Raw genomic sequence first — 16,353 nt, forward strand, 5'->3', positions numbered from 1 at the left:
TTAAATTGGTTAATTGATAATGGCAAAGATGGGGAATGTGTAATGTTTTGCAGAACTTCTCCACAACAGTCTTGAAATACTGTTCTTCAAGCCATAGATTTCATTATCACAAATCTCGCTTATGTTCCAGGTGCTCAATGAATTGACTTTTCGTGTATACATTTTTTGGACTCATTAAGTAGAGACCAACATTTTTGACTCTTCAGTTAATTCATCAAATTAATTTTAATAACTTTTGAAATGCTGCTTCTGAATTAGAAAGTCTGAATAGAGTAACTGAGGAGCTTATTTTAAAATATGGTCTATTTCTCCCAAGAGACACTCTCTGTGACAGATATTTGAAAATGTAGTACTCAGTAGTAGCTTAGCAGTAATGTAAGTGTAAATAAGTATTTTTTGAACACGGGGAATAACAGGCCATGTTTGTCCATGTCTGAAGAAAGAAGACACAGCATTTGGAGTTGCACACGCCTTATATTCAATTTGAGCCCTCGGTATATCCTTCTTTCCCACTCCCCCTTCCTTTGCCTACCCCTCAGTTTGTTTTACTGTCTGAACACTTAAAGAGATATCTACTTAAGGATGTCAAAAGGTAAATGGGCAGTAAATGGGAGGCAGGCCACTGGGAGACAAAATAGGGAGGTCATTCCGCCTGACCTCCCTGTTTTTTCCCACTAAGAAAAATGCTGTCTAGCTGGCTTAAGATTGAGAGACAAGGTAGAAAACCAGCAAAAACAGTATTAACTCAACCTGTTTGGTGCAGTACTTTCTGCTTGGAATATGATTTCCTTCATGCTTAATGCTGATCTTCTGTAGAAGTCTTTTCCTTTGAAAATACTAATCTTTCATTTCTGTGTATTATTTATCTCCCTGCAAGTTGTGCTAGTGAATGGAAATTCAGTGATGAAGTCCTCTCCAATTTCTGTTATTATAAAGGGAAGATTTTCAACAATTAAGCTAAGTTTCTTAGAAGCTGATAGTTTTGTTGACGCTGTTAAGAAGATTCCATCTTTAGATGATATATAGTACATCTATAATTTCTTACTGCTGTATTTACTTATTGGGAAGGAAATCCTGACCTTTAACCACAGCTACACTGATGGGGAGAAAAAGTGATTCCTTGATTGCATAGAAGCTATAAGGAGGTTCCCGAAAGTTTGACAGAAGAAGATTTAGTTGGGTAAAAGTGTCTGTCTTCTTGAAGAAAAGCATCAGGCCTACTCATCCTACAGGTACTATGCACCTCCTCTTAATTGCCTGATGTCTGGCAGATCATGTCCAGTTTGATATCATCTTGTTTTACTAGTCAGTAGAAATGAGAAATATCTTCTGCCTTTGCACTGACTGCAAATAAGAGGCACCTCTGTTCTTTGGACAAGAGTGACTTAATCGCACTGAAGTAATCAGTGGGATTTATCCCTAAAAAACATAGTCTAAAGAGGTTTTTCAAAGACCTTTGTAGGTTTTAGGTGCGTGTCTTGAATTATTTTCCTTAGAATAGTGGTTCTCATAAATACATTTTAAGTAACTAATTTTATAACTTTTTTGTGTGCAAACTTTCTGGCATGACCGTCTTAATGAATAGCAAATAGAAATTATTTGGAGTCCAATTCTACCTATAGAAGCAAGAGAAACAAAACTTTAAACATAAAAAAGTCTACCCAAGTCCATTAACTGTCAATGCCACTGACACACTAGCGCCAGTTCTTAGTTTCCCACAACAGCTATAAAGCTCACTATTTATATTTGTATAGTTAAATACAGCTCAATAATACTCTTCCTTTTTTCTATGCTGGAGGTCTTACCCTGATTCATTATCTTATACATCATTTAAAAGAACGAATACAGATATATTATTTTAAATCTTTTCTGAAAATCACTGGAAAAAATGAAATCTGAAAAACAGGTGATAAAACAACAGAACTTCAAAGGAATCCAATAACATATTTCCTATTCTATGTCATTGTACATACTTTAGAGTACATCAGAATACTTAAATTTGAGCATGAGGTAAATACATAGAACATTCTGCAGTTCAGGGAAAAGCATTTCTTAAATGACAATTTGTTTTTTTACTGTTACTGATTCACTAGATTGCTTCTGTCAAATGCTGGGAGCACAAATGGTGGTGGCTTACCAGCAGAAACGCTGCAAGTTGGAATGATAGATGTGCTTTAAAGGTAACCATCTGCACTTTCAAAGGTGCTGAATTAGCAATCCTTTTCCTCTTCCTCTTTTTCATTTCTGATACGCAAGTACAGAATCCCTAGTGAATGGCAAAGTAGGATGTCGACAAAGGTTTTCCTTTCTAGGAAAGGATGAGAGTGTGTAGAGTGAAAAGTTCATTGTATGATGGATGAGTCAGTGAGTATGAAGGTCACTCTGTCACTGGTACACAAGAGAGGATTATGGGTGACAACAGCTCTAAAGAAATGGTAGATAAATTGTTTACAAAATAAAATAACAGAAAGTAGTTAGAAACTTCCACAATAACTTTGTTATTGTGAAATGACAACTAGGAAAAATAAGCTGAAAGACATTTATGTATCTTAGGGAACATTTCAGAATTAGGGCTTAAAAATTAAGATATAAGATCATATGTTGTTTCTCAAATAAAATTAACAGTAAGAATAAAGAATTCTAACCCCAAACCAGAAAAAAACAGAAAACTCCCCCCCCCCACTCTAATAAAAATTAAAAACAAAACAAAAAAACACATACATTAGAAATCTCTGAAAGTGAAGTTGCTGCATTACTTTTAAACTAAACATTAAAAAAAAAAAAGAAGACAAAACATACCAAAGTTTTACAACATGCCTCAAACTACTTTGAATGGAATGAAAATAAAGAAAATTTATATTAAGGTTAAAGTTATGCAAGATAATTTTTATTCTGTTTAACAGATTAACTTTTAAAGGCAATCAGTTAATGTCATGAAAAAATGACCATAGGCAAAAGTGATAAACTGACCCTTGAATGTCCTCATATTTGCATTTTTTTTTCTGCCATCTTTAAAATTATATAAATTACCTACGGTTATTATAAAATGTTAATCTCATTAACACTATAAAATCTAACATTTATTGACATTCTCAGCCATTTCTGACTTATTTTTCCTTCCACCAAAATAGTTTCTGGATATCTGAATTTGAAATTGACTAAAATTGGAACACAATCAATGTAATATTTAATATAGTAAAATTTCATTACAATTCCGCCTTGTTTTAGAAATTCTTCCTTTGAAGGTTGTTACTTTGGAAATTGATGTTTCTTGTAAACTTAAGCAAATAATATATCAAATTTCTATGCAAATGTTTTCCTATACAAAAGCACATAATTTCAAACAAAAATTCATCCTGAAGATATATATCGTCTTTTCTCCAGAAAAGTGAATATGTATGTAAAGATTTCTAGAGACCCAACAATATGATACTATGTCAGAAACAGTGTGCATCCGTATCAAACTGTTGTTCTGGATGGTGGTTTTAAGCTCACTTGAAACTGTGATAACAAGCCCTTTCAGATATGCCATTCCTTAAGTGAGGCACCCTTCATTTAACTGAATGTTCACTATTGCCAAATCTATAAAGCTAAATTGTTTTTTTTTATAAGGTAGAACCTTACCTGTTGTATAAAGTATGTGCAGTGAGGCTTATAAATGCTCATAAAGGGAAAGTATGGAAGGTAAATGTATCCATTACCTTTTGGAAAAAGGACGATTATTTCAAAGAAAATGCCAGCAGTGGGAGACATATAATAATAATTTAGGAGGAAAAATAAAACTCACTTTTTCCCAGTACTGCTATTAATAATACAATTACTTCTTTTATATTAATTAAAACGTGTTTCTTGCTTTCTATGTTTTTTTTAGTTAGCAGCCAAGTATTTTGTACTTTATAGCAAAGACTGGACTTCAACCAAATTGGGAGCAAGTGTGCTTTGGAAAGCTATCGGGGAAACTTTATAACGTAGTGTCTCTTAATGAAGGACAAATTAATTTAATAGATCTCCCTGTAAAACAACATCTGTTGGTAAATTGACTAGTGGAATTGCCGTGGGTGAAATTCACTTTTGTGAACTGAATTGACACAATTGTTGATTTAGTGAGAAAAGTTAGCCTTTTTACTTACCTGTAGGATATAAATAAATAGCTCAAGTGCTTTTTTTCTGAGATGCAGTACTACACTTTCCCACATCCATATAAGCACATATGAGAATCTCAGGAAAGGAATAAGCCAACTCTCAGCATTCCAAATCCCAACTTTCTATCAGTGTTTGGTACCACTTCATGGAGATTAGGATGCACAGAAATGAAGTGGCTTTCTGTGTGTGTTGTACCATTTCCTTTTCTGTCAAATGAGCTCAAAATCTGAGGTGTTTGTTCTACATCAGTGTCCCAAGAGGACATTATTATGTAGGCTTCCTCAGATACTGAGCTTTGCCAACTGCATCTGATTATAGGAAGCAGGATAGTCTGTCCTACTATTGAGCAATCTCCAGGATTACATTTGTGTACGAACAGTAAGTAGTACCCAACTGCATTTCTATGTTTCATTTCTGAAGCACAGTAGATCATCCATATTAGATGCATCTGTGATGATAAGCCATGGCAAATTCTCCAGGGATTCTTCATGAAGTCCAAATAAAAATTGAGAGCCTTCTTTTTCAGATAAGTTTAAAAAAATCACGGGTAGTATTGGGTTCTCCATTGCTTTTATGGATTTATAAAGCTACAAAGCCTCATTTTGGTTATCTAATTTGACTTCATGCAAAACAAAAGTTACAGGACTAGCCAAAGTTCATTTCTCTTTGAACAAGAGAACTTTTTTGGAAAAGAAATCCAACCTTAGTTTTTCCCTCAAGGAGAATATCACACATCCCTTTGTGAGCTGTTAATTTATCTTCCTAAATAGGTTTTAGGGTAACTCAATAACTCATTAACTGTGCTAATTCTAGGGATAAGAATAATTAACAACAGACAAGGAGAAGGCTGAGGTACTTAACAACTTTTTTGCCTCGGTCTTCCCTGATAACTGCCTGTAAACATTTGGCTTGGTAAGATGGGACTGGGGAAGAAACACCCCTTCCATTGTAAGTGAAGACTAGGTTCATGACCACCTGAGGATCCTGAATATTCAGAAGTCTATGGGTGCCGATGAGATGCAGGATTTCACAACTGGGTCAAGGCAACCTCTGTTGCCAATACAAGCTGGGGGATGAAAGGATTGAGTGCAGCCCTGCAAAAAAAAGTACCTGCAGGTACTAGCGATGGGAATCTGGACATGAGCCAGCAATTTATCCTTGAAGCCCAGGAAGCCAACTGTATTCTGGGCTACATCAAAAGAAATGTGGCCAACAGGTGTGCCAGATAGGAGGTGATCCTGTGTCTCTACTCTCCTTTGGTGAGGTCTCACCAGGAATACTGCTTCCAGATCTAGAATCCTCAGTACAGGACAGACGTAATCAGTTGGATTGCATCCAGAGAAGGGCAACAAAAATGATCCACAGAATGAAACACCTCTCCTACGAGGACAGGCTGAGAGACCTGGAGCTATGCAGCCTGGAGAAGACAAGGCTGCAAGATGACCTGATAGCAGCCTTTCAGTTTCTAAAGGGGAGTTACAGAAAAGAAGGGGATAGACTCTTTACCAGGGTCTTTGGTGATAAAACGAGGGGAAATTATTTCAAGCTCAAAGAGTGTAAATTTAGGTTAGATATAAGGAAAAAATCTTTTACAGATAGGATGTTGAGGCACTGGAACAAGTTTCTTAGTGATGTGGTTGATGCTTCATCCCTGGAGACTTTTAAGGTGAAACTGAATAAGGCCCTGGGCCACCTCATCTAGCTGTGGTGTTCCTGTTCATTGCAGGGGAGTTGCACTAGATGGCTTGCAGATGTTCCTCCCAGCTCTAGGGATTCTATGATTCTATGAATCTATAATTCATAATTCAGACCTTCTAACAGTAAAGTTTTGATGTGTTATTCTGTGAGCTTAAACAGGCAGCATAATGAATGCCAATATCTTCAGCCTGGGCACCTCAACATCTGTTGTCACCTTTTCTTTGTTTTAGTATCTAGCAAATTGGCAACATGGAAGTCCATGGAAGGACTATTAGATAGGATTCAGTGAGCCACACTACAGCTTCTTTTATGGAGCTTTAGTTGTTCCCTCTACAATTTGGATCTAGAACAGATACATTGCAGTACATTTATGATTAGAAATATGCAGACAGTAATGTTTAGTTTAAGAGATCTGCGTTTATAAACACAGAAGTTTTTAAAATTGTTGTTGTCTAAATGTTCCTGAAAGAAAAGTTTGAAAGCACAATTGCTTTAATTAAAGTTTTCTTCTTCACTTCAGAAGCTATAACTTCAGCCATAGAAGCCATAACTTCAGAAGCTATGGATGGACATGCAATCCTTATTTCGAGAGAATATTTCCTGCAGTGGATATTAAAAGATCCTTAGTTATATAACTTAAGTCTTACATGGTGAATTAAAGTAGATTTAAAGATAAAGTAAAATCTTTAATTAAAAAAATAAAATCATTTAACTGTGTAAAACTGAAGTATAAACCAAAGCCAAAAGAAAAAAGAAAGTGACATTTCGAATGGAATATTAATGGCTAAATATTTTGTTTTGGACAATAAAAACATTTATGCATTTGTACCCAGTAAAATTTCTCTTCAGCAGTGCTAATGGTAATTGACTATTCAGTTGGAAAGACCTCTAGCTGATGTACTGCAAATGTCAGGGAGATTATAAGTCTCTCAAATTTGATGGAAATCCTTAGTCTTATACAGGAAGAAAGTTAAAGGAAATAAACCAGATATCCTAATGGCATATGAAGCGTGAAGTTCTTAACATATTCAGTGTTCATTTTACCCCATTCTCTGTTTCAGAGAAGTATTTTGTTCTTCCACTTGGTTAAACAAACAATTTTTATGTATTTATTAGTAAGCTTCCCTGTGGTGTTTACCTTTGCATCATCTGAAGGGCTCACATATTGTAGGTACACATACCTCTTCCAGTGGGAATTCCCTGCCTTTGTTATTTTGCTGAGGAGTTGTTGATGCCTGCTTCAGAGATGCCAAGATCAGCACCCAGACAGACACCCAGGAAACTGCAGTGAGTCACAAGCTGGCTTCAGAGGGCAGTTGCCCCTGTTGCCTCAACCAGAACTTCACAATTTCCTATTGAGGAGCCTTTTCAGAGCGCATTGACAGGAGTGGCAGACAGGGTAATGAAAGACAAATTCCATAACGCAAAAGGCAGAGGCGCTGACAATGAGATCAGAGAGCTGACCCCTGACCCAGTCAGCGTTTTCTTTTCTCTCCCTCTCCTTCCCTCTCTCTTTCTCAGTTTACTGTTTCGGGTTTGCTTATTATAGGGAGCAGTTTCAATTGTGACCCTGAGCCCATTATTGCTTTGGCTTTTCCCCTCCCTTCCAACAATTGTTTGGAAAATGGCCCCAACAATGTGGAAAAGATGCTGATAAGTAGAGAAAAGAGAGGTTAATGAGAAAAGCTCAGAGCTGCTTGCAGTATATTGAAGGGAATGAAAAGAAGAGTAGCGTTTTCAGTGCTGGTGCTAACAAGAAAGATTACTGCAAGTCTTCTCTGTGCATTTATGTGTGTAGGGGCTGTGTGGGTGTGTGTGATGAAGTCTCCCACTTTCTGTCATCCACTTTCACCAGGAAGATAAGACAAGTGCTATCATTTCATTTTCTTTAATTATTTAAGGTTTTGAGCTGCAACACCAAAATATGAAATATATGTTTTGCATCGCTTTTCAGCCTTGTTCTGCAGACACTCATTCATTACATAAAACAAGTCATGGTCAATGCTGTCACTGATTTAACTCATGGAAAGTGAAAAATATATTGGTTGACTCTAGGAATGGCAAAACTGGCATTCTACTGGACCTAACATCTCATTTCTGAGGTACCTACCTTCTCCAGTCCTATGAGCTTCTAGGAATTGCTGTCTCATCACCAGCTGCGTTATGACATTGATACATTTAAAACATGCAGCTCTTTTCCCACTTTGAAGTATTTTCCATGTTAAAAAAAAAAAAAAAAAAAAAAAAGGGGAGATTTGAATTATAAAGACAGTAAAAATGGAGAAGTGTTCCAACCAATTCCAGATAATGCAAATCTTTAAATAATCTTTCAAGAATTTCCTTCCTTTTGTCATCTCTAGAAGGATTTTCTACTTCTGGAATCCTCTTCACATAGTCTTTGAGATGTTACTGAATACCAATTTTCAATTAGTGCCACTAATGTTCTGCTAATTACATCTTCACTCAAAAATTTACAATATGCAAACAGAGATGTGGTCCTTTTTATGTTAAAGATGTGGCCAGTGGCTCCCTAAATGAAAATAATTGAGAAACTGACTTAGACAGAAACTAGAATGAATTCTTATTTGATGAGTACACTGAAGACCACGTCAGCCAAAGATTTTAAAATGAAAATTTTAAGATTTTAAAATGGGAATGCTTGAGAACATGAAGAGTTGCTCTAGAAAGTACAACAACAATAATATTAAAATGTACATAGTTAAATGTATTGGTATTTATTCATCAGGAATGTGGAGCTTTAATATTCGCTAACTACAAGTTATGTGAAGCCAGACAGGAAGAAACAAAGAGAACAAAAAAAAAATCCAATGGAGCAATGCTAAGAATGTACCTCCCTCTTTTTTTTTTGTTCTGCCAGAATAGCACATTGCAAGGGTTTGGATGCTAGATGAAGTTTGTACTGATGAGAAGTATCTCTTTTGTATGAAAATAGAAAAACACTGTCTTTTTTTGAAGATACCCTGCCAAGACTGGCCTGGAACAATGCAGGCATAAGACAGGCCACAGTAGCTTCTGTTTCAGAACAATAATTTACCTGTAGACAAACAAGTTCAAAGTGTCAGTATTTTAGGTACTATCTACGTATACATAATAAATATGATCCCACTCCTGGACATATGTAATTCAGAGAAAGGAAGATTTGTTTCCTAAAAGATGTTATTTATTCTGTTGAAAAGTTGTAACTAAATCACTCCTAATCTGCTGGCAGTACTGCAATGCTACTAGGAAGATTTTGTTATTTATACAATTTTATTATACTGCCTCATTGAGATTACATAGATGAAGCTTGAAGAGTCATCTAAATTTGACCTTCCTTTGTCTTCTTTTCTCCTTTGCCTTATTATTAGAAATGAATTGGATATGGAAAACACTCCTTCTTAAGGCAACCTATCCCTTGAGAGTAATTTTTTTCTCTGGTCAATAGATATTTTTGTTTCTCTTACAGGACATTTATCAGGTTCAAGTGTGTTTTCCTCTTTTGCAAAGGACCACAAATCAAATCAAATATCACTATGTACCTAGGGATTGCCAATGCCTCATGCTGAACCTTATTATTGGTACTCTGTCTTAACCTGGCCTCTCCCATGCTAAAGTAACTCTATTAGTATAGTGTTTTAAAGCAGGCCATTGGATAAGGGAATAAAGATGGAACTTTTAAATTATTAATATCAAAAAAGTCTCCAATATCATATCATTTCAACAAAGAAAGCAATTTGCTCTGGTGAAATGGACATTAATTGAAAGGTTGACCTTCATTCAGCACAGCTTAGACAAGATCAGCAGAATGGAGGCACTGGCGGGCTACAGATCTCCAGAGGGCCTTCAGCTTCTTGTTGTGACGCTTTGGATGAGGCTTTGCATTCTGCCTCACTTCAGGGACTTGTTAAACTGCTGAAATTTGTGAAGTGAGGAAAAGAGCACTATTTGTACACAAGCTTCTGGCATGTTTCAAAATAGGGGGCCAGGAGGGTCATACCTTTCAGCATCGACCTGTGAGCTTGCTTGCCTTGCATTCCCACAGCATCAGAGTGGGGAGCCATGTGAGGGTAGCAGTATAATCCTACTTGAGACCCTATGGCACCTACATTTGGATTTTCTATTGATTCAATTTCATTGAATTGAGCAGAAAACTTCATCCAGTGTTTATTACAGGTATTGCCAAGCACTTATGGATTTAGAAGCCTGGAAAAATAATACTTCCCTAAACATGTTTTACCACAGAAAATAAATGTTCCAAATCCTGATCTTGAAACTTTTCCAAAGAAAAAATAAATCCTGATCTTGAAACTTTTCCAAAGAAAAAATAAATATGTGCGAGACTTTATTCTAGTTTGTGTGTGGTGAAAACAGAAATTGAATGAATTTTTTTAATTGGTACATTTTTGGAATAATTCTGTGTCATTTTTTGGGTAAGCAGTTTTTTCATACATGTTTTATTATCAACCAGTGGTTACTTAATATATATGAAATCTGATTATATTGGGGTCATATCTAAAGAATCATTTTCTGACTCTGCACCTCTTGAGAAGATGCCAACTGAGAAAATAGCAGAGCTCCACCTGAGTGATGAAACTGCCACTGCTGATATACCATATTACAAGGAAACTTAATAGGGTGCCTGAATGTTACTTTTCTGCTAGAAGCAGATTATGTTTTGCAAAATTTGAGCAAGAAAGAATGAATATGTGATGTTCAATGTGGCAGAATATGTTCAAACGGCCCAACAAAGGAAAACTGTATAAGCCTGTGCTCCAAAACATCAATGGCAAATGCAACTTGTATTAGGTCAGTGACATCCTAGTCATCAAAAGTAGTGTGGCCAGCAGGAAGGCAGAAGTGATTATCCCTCTGCTACACACACTTGTGAGACTGCACCTCAAGTTATGTTCAGTTTGGGTCCATCATACAAGAAGGATATTGAGTTTCCCACAAACATTTGAGAAGGAGAGAACAAAGATCATGAAGGAACTAGAAATTAAGATATATGAAAAGTGAGTGAAGGAACTGGGTCTGTCCGGTTTGGAGAAAAGGAGGTTGAGAGGAGACTTCATCACTCTCTAAAACTGCAAAGAAAGTTGCAGTGAGGTGGGTGTCTGTCTCTTTTCTCAGATGACAAGATGCGAGAAAATGGCCTGAGGAGATTTAGATTTGATATAAGGAAGAATTTCTTAATGAAAAGTGTGGTCAGGCATTGGAACAGGCTGTTCCTGTAATGAAGTTGCAGTTCCTGGAGATATTTAAGGCATTTGTGTATGTAGTGCTTAGGGACATGTTTTAGTGGTAGACTAGCAATGTTAGGTGGGTGGTTGAACCTGATGATCTTGAAGATCTTCAACATAAATGATTTTGTGATTCCATGATTCATTCTCTGGTTTTGAAAACATTATATATATATTTAGCATAACTTCTTTAAATAAGACAAACAATATCTGCTTGCAGAAGACCTTTCTTTTCTGTGCTTTCAAGAATATATAATCTCTGTGCAAAAACTACAGGATAAAAACTCAGTGGTAAGGGGAAACATTGCAGGTGGTTGGGTGAACTTAACTTTCAGAGCTTGTATCATCACTGCAAGTTAACACTTTGGTTTAATGCTGAAAAATATACATTAGTTTATGAGCCTGTTACTTTGCACAAACACTGTCAAAAAAATTGTTACTTGCTTATTTCTTCTCTGACCAAACTGAAATAAAATAAAAAAACCTTGGCAAAATGATTAGATGCCAGATAAAAAATGTGCATGTAAGTGTAAAAAAGCTGTATTGTTGATTGTTTGGGGACAGATTCATTACCACTGACAGAAGTCTGGAATTCAAGATGATAGTATTTACAAAATGTCAGACAATCTCTATTGCATATTAAGTAGAAACAAGATTAGTGACAATATTCTTGAAACACACTGTAGCCGAAATGACAGAATTGGGTAAACTGTTAATTTTTCAGATGTTCTCTCTCAGTTAGTTTATGGCATGGCATCATATTATAAGTGGGAATGAAAAAAAGCTAATTTCCAAACCTGAAGAAAAATAGCACAATTCATGAATTAAAACTGTGGAGAAAAGGGATAGTTCAGGCTTTTGTGCAATATCTGGAAATCATATATTCAGCTATAGTTACTTGTTGGAACATATGTATACTTTTCTGGTGGACTGGTAGACTTTGCTTCTTTTGTTTTTACTGACTAGAAACTGCTTTGTAAAGTCAAATGAAAGTAATGCTTACTTCTCACACTTGCTGGAAAAGTGGAAGTGAGTGAAAATGGTTGATAAAGTACTGTGGTTTAAATTTCTCTGTACTGATTAAAGTACAGAGACTTTTTAGAGATACAATTTAAAGAGCAATTCATTTACACTTTTAGTGCTCTTTTGTAGTACAGAATTAGGATGGAGTGCAGATGAGGTTGGGCAGTTCACATAATAAAACAATATAATAGAGTTGAAAAATATAAAATAAGCCTATGCTGCTATGACTGACCTTGAAATGGAGAAAGCAAATTGGGTCCTGCATTCCTCCATTGAGGGAACTACAACAAAATCCAGTGCTTCCTTCAGTAACCTTTCTGATGGAGTGAGATGTGTAACTTGCTATACTTTTTTTAAAGGCAATGAATCCTCCTGTTTACTATTTTGGGTGTTATGTAGACAAAAGCAAGGCAGTAAATTACTTTTTCACCTTAACTCCTTATTTCAATTTTATTCTTTCTCCTATACCTCCTATATCTCCTATACAAATTGTTCTACCAACAGCACCCTTTGTGAGTTTTTGTTCTAATGCTCTACTGGGGACCCACATAATCATCCCTATGTTCTTCCAAGAAGTAAGTCCACAGAAGGGAAGACCAGAAGCTTTATTCCTTTTCCTTCTAGTACAGCCTTGACAGACAGAGTGGTTAGGTGTTGGAAGAGGCTGCCCAGGGAATTGGTGGACTCACCAATCCTTGGAAGTATTTAAGAGACGTGTGGATGTGGCACTACATGAGATAGTTCAATGGTGGACTTGCTAGTGTTAGATGATGGTTGGACTTGATGATCTTAAGGATCAATTCCAACCTAAATGATTCTGTGGTTCTATGATTCTATCTGTCTCTATATAACTTGTGAACTTTTGAATAAAATAAGACTGCCTTTGGTTCTGTACAGTTCATACCACAGGTGGGGTCTTAGTTTTTGCTGACTTATAAGCAGTATACATTTAGGCAATAAACATTTAGGATTAGTAAGAATTAATAAGATAACTGCTCTTAGTTGTGGTTTTTTAAAAAATTAATTTCTCTCACACCAAACCATTACTTTCACTCTCCTATATGGGTCTACAAGCCAGAAAAGTGTGCCTTTTCCCATCAGGGAACTGAAAAGACATTCGTCATAATACTGTATGCAAACACAGCTTAAAAGAGCCTGATAATGTGAATAAAGCTTGCACAAATGTGAACATACTGGCAATTTAACAGGATTATGCATTTACGCAACTATTCCTTCACATGAACCAGACCTGCACAGTGAGTTCCAAAGTCACAGAGGACATTTAATGAGATGAGTTAACAACTTCTCTTTAATCCATCAGGACAATCAGGGACAGATACTATGTGTGAAACAAAGAAAATTTTCCTGTCTCTTCCTATGGCCTTTTGCTTCCCTGTCGAATCTGTCTGCTGTCAACTTTAAACTGATACATGTGATTCTCGACTGAGAGGAAGGAGATGCAGGACATCAGCCAGCTGTAATGATAACTACAGTCATTTCACAGGCTGTGCTTCTGAATGTGGAAAAATATGGACCACAAAGATAGAAAGAGCCAAGCTTTCTTGGTATTACTACTCACAAAGCCTCCGACATAATGCAGTAGCAAACATTGAGGTAGGCCTATAAAGCTTCTTTTTAGTCTAAGGTTATTCATTTATTTATGATCTGAATATTCAACTGTCCGCTTACAACTCTAAGCCTTTGCCTTCAGCTATGTAATTCTACTTTACTGTGTTTTTGGTGAACTTCCACAAAACTACCATTAGATAACCAAGGTACCAAATTTAGGTAAACATGTCAGTCATTTATCTTAAGTTGAAGTTAGCTTGCGAGGCTCTTACTCATTTAGTAAATCATCACATGGTTGTTGGTCTTCAGCTATGCCAAGACTTGGGTGTAATTCCGAGCATTTAAAGACTCCTAATTAAAAAATAAGTAAATGAAGAAGAAAAATAACAGCATTAAAACAACTTCAGGACTCTTTTCCTAATCAGCTAATGATTCTTCTGATCAAGTTTAAGAAGAAAAATCCTAAATTATTATTTTCAATCAGTGTCCCCTTTTGGCCTTCATTTTCTTTCATTCTTTTTTTCATGACTTTTGAAGATTCAAGAGGAAAGATCTGCATTTAACCTGTGGTTCTTCCTTGTTCCACAGTATGCGTTATAAATCTCTGAGTCTCTCATACTGTGTTCCCTATTGTATAGAATAAAGTGGAAATTTACTTCTGTGGAGGTCATTACCAAGATTTATTGATCTGAAAGGATAATATTTTCTTATTCCATTTTGGAATAATCTATTCTCTTTTCTTCTTCTTCTTTTTTTTTTTTTTTTTTAAGTTCACAGAAAATGTCTGTATTTGTTTCCATGTTGTAGTTCAAAGCCTCTTTTTTAAATTTTAGTAAGGACACTTCTCTGCAGGCTTTCCCTTAGGCTTGAAGTGGGTTTGTTGTTCCTGAAATTTCTTCAGCAGTTCTTTTTAATATCATGCCAGCTTGGAATTGAATTGCTTTTCACCTCTGGCTTCTGTGACATGAAAAATATACATTTCTGTGTTCTGAAAATAAGAGAGAGTTACTATTTTGACATTTAATGAGTCTAGACCTACCAGTTAGGCAGACACAGGTCTTTACAGCAGTGATTTTTTAGCGTGTCTTTTAAAAACTAATTTTTGATGTTTCCTACAGATGCAAATAAATATACTTTAGAAAAACCTCATTTTCTCAATTTATTTATTTATCTATTTATTTATTTTCATCATAGGTCATATATTTTTCAGAGAGGGTGAGAGCTGCATGAAACAACTAAAATTTTTTAAATATATATGTCATCCCATTCGTGAAATATTTGTTAAAAGCTAAATCTTAACAAATGATTTCTCCTTTAAATGCCTAAACTAAAACTAGATTTCTATATTTACCTTATTAAATAGCAAAAAGCGGGATGCATGTTGTTTCTGGAAAATTGACAGTCAGTCCCTTTTGTTGAAAAACAGATTGTCAAAATGCCATTTGTAACTTCTTTGGAAATTCATATTGGTCATAACTGTAGTGTGTTCTTATTTAAAACCAGCTAGAGTTTGACTCCTTAACTGGGTTGTCAGAAAACGTTTTTGGCTATTTCATAAATTACTGAGATTTGCTAGCACTATTTATCTGCTCTGCTGATTTGTACTCCTGAGCCCTTGCTACTGGTTTCCTAATATAAATATCCTCTCTTTTATCTTTTAAGACACATGGAAATAACATTTCTCACATTGACTTCATTTTTGGTGTGCTTGGTGTGTTTAGTTTTGTCTTTTAGACTGGAGATTTTCAACTTGAGTGGACTCCAGAGTATAGAGCCAGTTTGAATTTGAGAGGGCTTTGTGCAGAGGTCCATACCCATGGGGCTGATAAGACGCAGCACATAGAAGAACTGTTATGGCCATATTGAGCCACACTGAAATGATTACTTTGAGTTGCTCTGCTTGCAAATTTATTTCATTTAATTGAGCTGGCTTCACTTATAAATCTAAAGTGACATAAAATCTTTGTCACTACAAATCAAATTATTCCAATCTTAGAAATGAAATGTTGCTTTGACTTTTAAAATATAGGCAAAGTTCTGTTTTCTTGAAGCCAGTTTTTAATACACACTAGTTAAAGTAATGAATGGTGAGAGGATTCTATAATTCATAAACTAACCCATCTCCTTGTTAGATTAATCATTTACAGCAGTAAAGCAACTGTATTTTGCCTTATATCCATGCATGTGGAGACTGATTCCTTTAATAAACTCATTTCCTATAATCTGCTACTTCTTACATATTCCTTACAGGTTGCTACCTCATACCCTTTCACATCTCTTAATCTCACTTGGTGCTGGTATTTTCTAAGCTGTAGTTTTATAGTATATGGCTTGGTTTTAACCACAGAGACTTTAAACACAATGTATGCGGCCATTATGGCCTTTAAAGACACATGATTTCTCAAGGAACCTGTTTGTCCAGTTACCTTCCTGTTTCCTTTTTGTATTCCCATTTCAGATCTGCTACAGTCTTTGATATCTTCTGCCTCTTATGTCTTTTTTTAGTACCATATATAAGGCCAGATAATAACCAAGTTGTTCACGACAGGAGAAAAAATCTGATTTTTAGTCTTCAAGATAGGTTATTACCCAGTTACTCAGAAACTACTCAGGAATGCAACACGCGTCTTCTCTGCTATCCCTCTTGTCTATTTTTAAAGACGAGAATTATGTTCTATAG

Source organism: Lagopus muta, chromosome 3 (assembly GCF_023343835.1).
Source record: "Lagopus muta isolate bLagMut1 chromosome 3, bLagMut1 primary, whole genome shotgun sequence".
NCBI classification, from domain to species: Eukaryota; Metazoa; Chordata; class Aves; order Galliformes; family Phasianidae; genus Lagopus; species Lagopus muta.